The sequence below is a fragment of the Pelodiscus sinensis genome, chromosome 16 (assembly GCF_052426305.1).
Source record: "Pelodiscus sinensis isolate ZL-2025 chromosome 16, ASM5242630v1, whole genome shotgun sequence".
Taxonomy (NCBI): domain Eukaryota; kingdom Metazoa; phylum Chordata; order Testudines; family Trionychidae; genus Pelodiscus; species Pelodiscus sinensis.
In genome coordinates, this window is record NC_143067.1 from 21,027,406 (window position 1) to 21,036,314 (window position 8,909).

General features: G+C 42.9%; 1 protein-coding gene across 3 annotated transcripts in view; it reads left to right on the top strand.

The window, feature by feature from the left end:
- SH3RF2 (SH3 domain containing ring finger 2) overlaps positions 1-8,636 on the top strand; it is a 115,573-nt gene extending 106,937 nt beyond the window's left edge. For all 3 annotated transcript variants that reach the window (XM_014576271.4, XM_075900303.2, XM_006128554.5), the window contains exon 11: positions 6,764-8,636. The gene's annotated coding sequence lies outside the window, so the exon portion shown is untranslated. The remainder of the gene's footprint in view (positions 1-6,763) is intronic.
- The last annotated feature ends 273 nt before the right edge of the window (positions 8,637-8,909 follow it).

Below are 8,909 nucleotides of genomic sequence, written 5' to 3' on the forward strand. Positions count from 1 at the left end.
TCTCATGCTTGGTTCCTCCTTTCTGGCTACGTCTAGACTGCAAGCTTCTTTTGAAAGGAGCTTTTCCAGAAGAGATCTTTCGGAAAAGCTTATTTTGAAAGAAAGCGTCCACACAGCAAAAGCGCAACGAAAAAGCAATGTGCTTTTTCGAAAGATGGTGTCCACATTGATCTCGCATTTAAGTTGTGATTAGTCTGCATGAGTGGCCACCAGGGCACCAGTGTTTTTCCTGGAGGCCTCTTGTTTCAAAAGAACTCCCTCTTCTGCATCCACGCATGCCTTTTTCCGGAAAAGCTTTTTCGGAAAAAGGGCTTCTTCCTCGTAGAATGAGGTTTACCGCCATCGGAAAAATCCCTCGGTTCTTTCAACTTTCTGTTCAAAGAACTCAATGGCAGTGTGGATGCAAGTATTGTTTTTCAGAATAACGACCGTTTTTCTGGAATAACGCTGCAGTGTAGATGCACCCTCAGACACAACCCAGGCGACTTGATTCTGGAGAGACAGGCTAGCATTTAGGAAAACAATGTATGGAAGAAATACTGTCAGATGTTAAGAAGAATTAGATTGTGACTAGTGACTAATTTCTGTAGTAGGTAGAGCTGTGTTGTAAATATAGGGGGACATTAAGAAACATTTGTTGGATATCTATCTCCAAGAGTCCTCAGAGAAAAGCCTAGAAGAATCTTCTGTTTGCATCAAAGTTCACAAACAAGTGAACAAGCAACAAAGTTCACAAACATTCCTCATCATTTAGCATGATTTATACACAGCTGTGATAGCGGCTAACATGGTGCTGCTAGACTATTCATTGTTTTTTAAGTTTTTCCAGTTACAGACTAAGTCGGCTACCCCTCTGAAGCTTATGGGCATACTAGTCCATTTACATATCATGACCAAATGACAAGTAACGCACCCTTCTTCTCTGGCTCCAAATATCTCACCTTGCATTATCAAGGTCTTTTTCTGAAGCTAGCATTAGGAAGACCAATTTGCTTTAATGCATTTAGACATCAAATCCACTCTGTATTTTTAGTCACAAGGTATTTAAATAGGTCACTTGCTTCCCAGTGATTCATGTCCTGCCCTGATCCCATTTAAATTTTTCATAAACTAACCAAAAAAAATGCTAAAACACTAACAAGTCTGACCTAAATCCACAAAATCCTGGTTAAAGGCTTAAAATCTGGGAGGATAGATAGCCCAGAGGCATAGCAAAGGGGGGCTAGGGAGGGGCAGTTGCCCCCAGGTGCCATGCTAGGGGGGCACCAGCCTGCAGAGGGAGTGAAGTGCACAGCCTATGCTGACTATATGCCCCATAAAATCCAGGATATTTGCAAACTTTAATCTCATTTCCCGGTGCCCCCATAAACACTGAAAATGTCCCAGAAACAGCTGCTGCATGCTGCTGTTTCCTTTCCCGTCCAGGGGGTAGGGGCCAGGCAGGGAGCTCACCTGGGCTGGGGGGGGGGAGGTGCAGAGTGCGGAGCTCAGCTGGGCTGTGGGAGAGGGGAGGTGCCAGGAGCCCGGGGCTGGACTCAACAGAGGGACAGGAAATCAGTACTGGGCTCAGCAGATTTGCAGGGCTTGGGGGGAGGTGCAGGGATACAGGGCTCAGCTGTGCTGCAAGGGGGTGCAGGGAATTGGTGCTGCACTCCATTGGATTGTGGGGGATGGTTTGGGGGAGTCGCGGGGGGAGGGGCAGCTCAGCTAGGTTGCAGGGGATGGATGTGCAAAGAAGCCTAGTGGGGAGGGCGGCACCAGCAGCCCTGAAATTACCTTTGTTAGTCCAAAAAATCCCTCATCTGAGACCAGTCAGATCCAGAGGGTGCCAGACCAGAGAGGTCCAACTCCTACCCAAGTCCCCTCCTTGCATCCTCCCTCTTAGCCAGACACCCTACCCCCAATCTGCTCCTGCTCCCTGCGCCTGGCCAGACACCCTATACCCAGCCTGCTCCTGCACCCTATATCCCACCCAGCCCTCGCAACCTCTCCCCTTTTGCCCCCCACCTCCCTCCCAGATCCTGCACCCAATCCCTATCCCATTCATTGGCAGCCCTTTCACACATCCTGAACCCCTTATTTTTGTCCCCACTTTAGAACCTAGGGTGGTCCATAAAATTCTTCAGAAAAGCAAATCTAGCCTATTGGAAGTCCTGAACCTCAGTCCTCCCTGACCCTTCCCCTTGCCCTTGGGACTGGAATTCCAGAGGAGTGAGATGTCTCCGTTGTGGACCACCTGAGTGAGGGTTGGGGTTTTAGGAGTTACTTGTGCGGTCCCTATCTGATTTTTCTGTGGGTCAGTGGCCCCTGACCCAAAAAAGGTTGCCTACCCCTGCCATAAGTAAAGAAAACATTAAAATCTTTTGTATTGGACATAAATTAATATTTTACTTTATTTAAAATGAAATTTGATAAATTAACATGAGAACGTTAAAATGTTTAATCTGATTAATAATTGAAATTAAATCATTCTCCCTAGTTCCAGGACTAGCAAAATGGCTTGGGCATAATTGTGTAATTAAAGGTGGGTTTCCATTAGCAACTGGTGGTTCACGGAAAGGTTTACATTGAGACACATGGTCCACGAGCCAAAAAGTTTGAGAACCACTGCTGGAGAATAGTGATAGAGATGTAGCCGTGTTAGTCTGGTGTAGCTGAAACAAAATACAGGACTATGTAGCACTTTAAAGACTAACAAGATGGTTTATTAGATGATGAGCTTTCGTGGGCCAGACCCACTTCCTCAGATCAAATAATGGAAGAAAATAGTCACAACCATATATACCAAAGGATACAATTTTAAAAAAATGAACACACATGAAAAGGACAAATTACATTACAGAACAGAAGAGGGATGTGGGGGGGGGGGAAGGAAGGTGAATGCCAGTGAGTTAATGATATTAGAGGTGGGGAAGGGGAAATGTCTGTGAGTTAATAGTATTAGAGGTGATAATTGGGGAAGCTATCTTTAGAAACCATCTACTACAAGACAGACCCAAGAAAACCAACAATAGAACACCACTTGTCATCACCTACAGCTCCCAACTTATACCTGTCCAACACATTATCAATAGATTACAGCCTATACTGGAATAGGACACTAAACTCCAAGAAGCTCTGGGAGACAGACCCATAGTCTCCTATAGACAACCACCTAACCTCAAGATGATTCTTACCAACAACCACAGGACATACCACACTAATACCAACCCTGGTACTTTCCCTTGCAACAAACCCCGCTGCCAGCTTTGTCCACATATTCACTCTGCTGACACCATTATTGGGCCTAACCAAGTGAGTTATAAGATCAAGAATACATATTCCTGCACCTCCAGAAATATAATCTATGCTATCATGTGCCGAAAGTGTCCGTCTGCTATGTACATTGGACAAACGTCTCAGACACTTCGCCAAAGAATCAATGCCCACAAAACAGACATTAGACAGGATCACAAAGAAAAAACAGTTGCTTGTCATTTCAACCAGAAAGGACACTGTCTGAATGACCTGCTAACCTGCATCCTACTTCAGAAGACATTCAAATCTGCACTTGAAAGGGAATCCTCTGAACTGGCATTCATGCTAAAATTCGACACTCTCCGCAGGGGAATTAACAAAGACTCCAACTATCTTACCCATTACAAAGATAGCTTCCCCAATTATCACCTCTAATACTATTAACTCACAGACATTTCCCCTTCCCCACCTCTAATATCATTAACTCACTGGCATTCACCTTCCTTCCCCCCCCCCCTTACATCCCCCTTCTGTTCTGTAATGTGATTTGTCCTTTTCATATGTGTTCATTTTTTTAATTGTATCCTTTGGTATATATGGTTGTGACTATTTTCTTCCACTATTTGATCTGAGGAAGTGGGTCTGGCCCACAAAAGCTCATAATCTAATAAACCATCTTGTTAGTCTTTAAAGTGCTACATAGCACTGCTGTAGAGGCACCCCTGGCCTCTCTCCCCGAGAGATTGCTGCAGGTTCCCTGCTCCTCCACAAGAGCCCATAGAGAGATCAGGTCTGTTGCCACGGCAGTGAAATTACCATGTTGCTCTAGTGTGGATGATGGACAGACTCTTTATGAGTCTTCCTCATCCAAGCAATCGATTTAAACAGCATGGTAAGATGCCACGTGAAAACACTTGGTGCATCCACAGAGAGGCAGGATGTATGGTCTCTCTCCAGAGCGAGTTGTCATGATTCGTGTCTCTGGGTGAACAAGACCCTTTGTGAGCTCTGTGAAGAGGTGAGATGTTTTAACTTCCAGTTTTGAGGGATTTGTTCTTCTATCTTTGGGGTGCCACGTTGCTTTGACCTTAATGGAGTTAGCTGTGACGATGCATTTCTGAGTTATTCTGACACAAAGTGAAACCTGTGCTGACGACCCCACATTCAGTGAAAGAAAGCGCTGCTGTCAGAAAAAGTAAATTCAAAATTTCTCCAATTTTCTTCAAAAATCACCTCTACCAGGCAGTGGAGCTTTTACTGATTGGTCCCTTATATGTTTGAAGGATGACTAAATGTTATCTGGGTCTTTTTGTGTCATATCAACAGATTGTTTTGGGCTCAATCCTAGCTTAAAATTTAAATTGTATCAGGCCCTTTGTAAGCAGGTTGGGAAGTGGTCTCATTTGGCAATCAGTATTTGGTATTATTACACAATAGAGGCATTGCCATCATGGTATTGACATATACATTTTTTAGTACCTTTACATACAAAATAGCCAAGCCCCATTGACCTCCATGGGCAATGTACCTTGTAAGGAGTGACGGGGATACAATGAAATTTAAACAAATATATTGCAATGGTAGAAAAAAAATGGTGTGTCTGAAAACTGTAGGTGCTGGGGGTACTTATTTTTTTTAAAAAGCAGTACTTTTTTTTTTTTAAGGGATACTTTATTTTCAAAAAAGGTTGAGAAACACTGCTCTAAACCATTCCTTTTGGCCTCCCTGTTTCCTTTCTCCTTTGACGACTTGGGCAGGTAGCAGGTTTGGTAAAAATATATCAGACATGTGCACACAGTGCCTGCTCTACCTCAGCTGGGCTGTGTCTAGACTACATGCCTCTGTCGGCAGAGGCATGTAGATTAGACACATAGGCAAAGGCAAATGAAGCCGCGATTTAAATGATCGCGGCTTCATTTACATTTACATGGCTGCCGCGCTGAGCCGACAAACAGCTAATCAGCTGTTTGTCAGCTCGCGCGCAAGTCTGGACGCTCCCCTGCCGACATCAAAGCCCTTTGTCGGCAGCCCCGTTATTCCTCATGGAATGAGGTTTACCGGGGCTGCCAACAAAGGGCTTTGATGTCGACAGGGGGAACGTCCAGACTAGTGCGAGAGCCGACAAACAGCTGATCAGTTGTTTGTCAGCTTAGCGCGGCAGCCATGTAAATGTAAATGAAGCCGCGATCATTTAAATCGCGGCTTCAGTTGCCTTTGCCAAAACAACAAACCTACATGGCTCCGTCGACGGAGCCATGTAGTCTAGACGTACCTCTGGTGCTGGATAATCATGGCCTCAATTCTAAAGGAGTTGGCATTACTGAGGTGTTAGATCCCCCCACATTTTGTTGCGGATTTTCCAAAGAAAATGCTGGTGTTTTCTATAGGTCATCCACATCTCCCAGTCCTAGCAGAGACAGGGATATACATGGCTTTCTCAACTAAAAGTCGTATACGTGTTTAGACGTTCTGATTGTGAATACCTGGCGAGGCAGTCTGCCAAAGGCAAGACTGGCCTTGAATCTTGATATCTATGGCTTCAGTTGAATGACTTGTGTGAAAATTGGAAGAGCAGCTCAGAGAGACCTCTCTCCTTTATTTAAGGATAGAATCTCATGGCAGCCTGAAGGAAAAAGTCCTTGTGGCAGACAGAAAGCCACGCTTGCAGTAGAACCTCAGCCTTAGTCTACTCATTGCTTCAAGTGCCTTCAGGAAAGCGAGGGTGATTCTTGTGTTGTGTGTTAGTTTTATTTAAAAGTTTTTCTGAGTGTTATTTTAACAGGCAAATTAATCTCTTGCATGCACTGACGTAGCAAAGGAGGTGTGGGGGAGTAATTGCCCCTCTGCTCCCCCTATCATCCCTCAGCTTGCCTGCTCCTCTTCCATGCACCACTGCCTGCTGAAGCCTCTTCCCCACCTCTACGTGCCAAGCCCCACCCTCCTCCATTTTCAACAGCGTGATAGTGACTGCCCCAAACTGGAGAGGGCAGGAGAAGATGCGTTACAAGCTCCCCCACTCCTCCCAGGGTTGGGCTCAGCCGTGCGCCAGATCTGGGGCCCTGTTGCATGGCAGCGGGGGGGGGGCAGAGAGGGGTTCAAATTTTGCTTTTGCCCCTGGGCGCATAACACCCTCACTACATCTCTGAGATAGCCCTTAGGTTACATTGCCATATGATAAATAACTAGTAGAAAGAAGCATAATGCAAAATAAGACTCATGTCGGCCTATGTTTTTCAATCTTACCTCTGAATTTTCCTTGCTTTGAGTAGTTACTTCAACATGGGGCTCTGTAGTTTATGATCTTTTTAGTTTGTTAGCTTTGAAGTAAGTATTTTTAGATGCAAAACCCAACAAATATATAGAGTTGAAGGATGTGAAGCAGAGTGAGTATGAGGAGGCCAAATTAACACCACATGCCTATGTTACTACTACTACATGCGATGTTACTACAGGCAAATGTGTCATTGTTGTGCTATAGATACCAAGCCAGCTTCTTGGATTCACTGTGGCCCCTTTACTCTTACAGGATGGCACAAAGGGACTGCAAACTACTGAAACAACCACTCCTGCCCTGGAAATACCCCCAATATAAGGAAGGTGTTCTGATACTACAAGGATACACTTCCTCTCCACATAGCTCCCATGTGTGAAGGTGCAAGGGATGTGTCCACAGCATACTGCCCTCCAGCAATTCTCAGTGATGAAACCATCTACAGCAGTTCCCACATGGAAAGCCGTTGTAAATTACAGAAGCCAATGGGCTGCTCAGTGCCCAGAATTTTGGGAACATGATCGTGGTTTTATGCTCCCATCTTTCTCCTTAACGTGTGCCTAATGCAGGAAAGCAGTAATGCAGGATTTGGCCCATAAATAAGTGATTTTGTCTGTATATTTATAATATGTATCTATTTAGTAAATAGAGTCCTTACAATTTGTGTACATAAATATTTAAATGTAATAAAATCCATGCAAAGTGGGTTTTTCTTCATACGCATTGGCTTTTTAAGATATTTGTTTTGTATCAATATCTCAGCTCTTTAAAAAAGTAACATTTCAGAACTCCCAAAGTGGTCCATGCTTAGTCCTGATCATGCTCAGATAAGCAAACAAGAGTTTAGCCGTAAGCTTCAGTGAAAACCTACCCACGTCATTTACTCTGAATTTCACTTTGAAGATGAGACTGGGTTTTTGTCTGGCTAGCTTTTAAATTTTACTGACAGCAGAAACCACTGTTTGGTGTGGCTCCTGATAACCATAAAATGGTAAAACTTGTTAAAAATATAAACATGGAAAAATAGGTCTATCTAGACCAAGTTTCAACCAAAAAAAAATCATATATTTGAAAGTGAAAGGAACCATTATATCATCTCATCTGACCTCCTATTACCAAAGGTCAGAGAATTTCACTCAGTTGTTCCTGTATTGAACAGAATTGCCATTACAATGCAATGTTGCAGCCATATTGTTCTAAAGGAATAGAATAGAAACAATTTTGTTTTTGTTTTTTTTAATAGAAATAGTAGAATATATTTTCTTCTCTCATTTTGTGATGGGGTGGGAGGGCTTTAGGGAGGTGGACAGAATGTATGATTTTGGTCTGTTCTTTAAAAATAACTGTTGTATAAGTTCAGTGATGTGTTCATTTTTAAACGTTTTTTTGATTTATCTCACTTTCCTCAAGAGGAAGTGAAAAGTTGACAAACAAAATGTATTTTCATCTTTTGTTTTGTATTAACCACTTAGATGACATCAGTTGAAAGGCTATGGTTTTGGAATGCTCTAAGTTACTACAAATTTACTTGTTTAAGTTTATAATTCTAATGTTTAGGTTTGTTGTTTGTAGACCAATAAAGAGTTACTTTGTATTGAATGGACTACTGCATCTTATACACTGGAAATGTAATTGACAGACTGGGTTTCAGAATGAGTACACTGCAAAAAAAAAATGGCTCATTTAGGGTCTGTCTACACAGCAGCATTATTTCGGAATAACTGATATTCTGAAATAACATAGTGCGCGTCTACATTACAAATCTTTATTTCGAAATAATGTTGAGTTGGAGGACTCCTTACTCCAACTCGTGGTAACCCTCATTTCATGAGGAGTAAGGAAACTTGAAGGAACTTCGACTTCCTGCTGTGTAGATTGCGCCAAAAGCCAAGTTAAGCTATTTCGACTTGAGCTACGCAATTGACATAGTTCAAGTTGCATATCTTATTCCAACTTTACCCCTGGTGTGTAACCGTTCCCTAACATAGTGGAGGTCAGCAGATGGAGAGTATAGATATTGGTCACATTTTCAATTCCAAATATGTATATGATTCCATTCTATAGAAGACTGTGTTGCCATGAAATCTGTTTTTGCATGAAACAATAAAACAATGTTTATTTTCCTTTATTTGAACTGAATTCTATGTCTAGTCTTTCCAGTTGCCTTCATGAAAGGAATTACTTTGTACAGGGGAATTACTTTTGTACAAGTGAATTCCTTTTTCAGGGGACTTCGCAAAGGTACTCCAAGTTTGGCCATCTTTTTCCAAGCTACTTAGGAACTGTGGTTTCAGTTTGGGACTCTAGTTAGGAGCACTATGACTGTCTCCCTCAGCCCAATGCCATTTTGGCACCTGCTTAGAAGTATATCCATCTCTATTCTTTGCCTCTAGCCAAACTG